The sequence below is a fragment of the Octopus bimaculoides genome, chromosome 5 (assembly GCF_001194135.2).
Source record: "Octopus bimaculoides isolate UCB-OBI-ISO-001 chromosome 5, ASM119413v2, whole genome shotgun sequence".
Lineage (NCBI taxonomy): Eukaryota > Metazoa > Mollusca > Cephalopoda > Octopoda > Octopodidae > Octopus > Octopus bimaculoides.
In genome coordinates, this window is record NC_068985.1 from 124,886,282 (window position 1) to 124,886,889 (window position 608).

Genomic DNA, 608 nt, shown 5'->3' on the forward strand with positions numbered 1-608 from the left:
GTCTAGAAAGTGTTAGTGTCACCTTACGTATTGTATGATTTATGCATGAAACATAATCCTATTTTATGCAGTCATATCTGCTTTCACATACACCCTTGTGATATACATATGTATGTATATATATATATATATATGTATTAATGAGGGTTGTGTAAATACCTACACACACACACGCACACATACATGCACAAACACAAACATATATATGATTATATATAAGTATATATATATATATGCATATTTATATAAGTTTGTATGTATTTTTATATACATATAGATATTTGTGTGTATGTATATTGTATATATATGTATGTATGTATATATATATATGTATATATGTAGGTATAAGTATTTACATAGCACCATTCATACATGCGTATATATACACAAATATTTATATTATTTAGAAGGATGTATATATATATGCATATATATGTATACTTATATATAATCATGTACATATATGTGCATGCGGGTGTGCGTGTGTGTGTGTGTAGGTAATCACATATCTCCATTCATACATATATCCATAAATATGTATATTACATGGGTGTATGTGAAATTTGATATGACCTAGGCGTAGGAGTGGAAATTTTACCGGTGAGTGT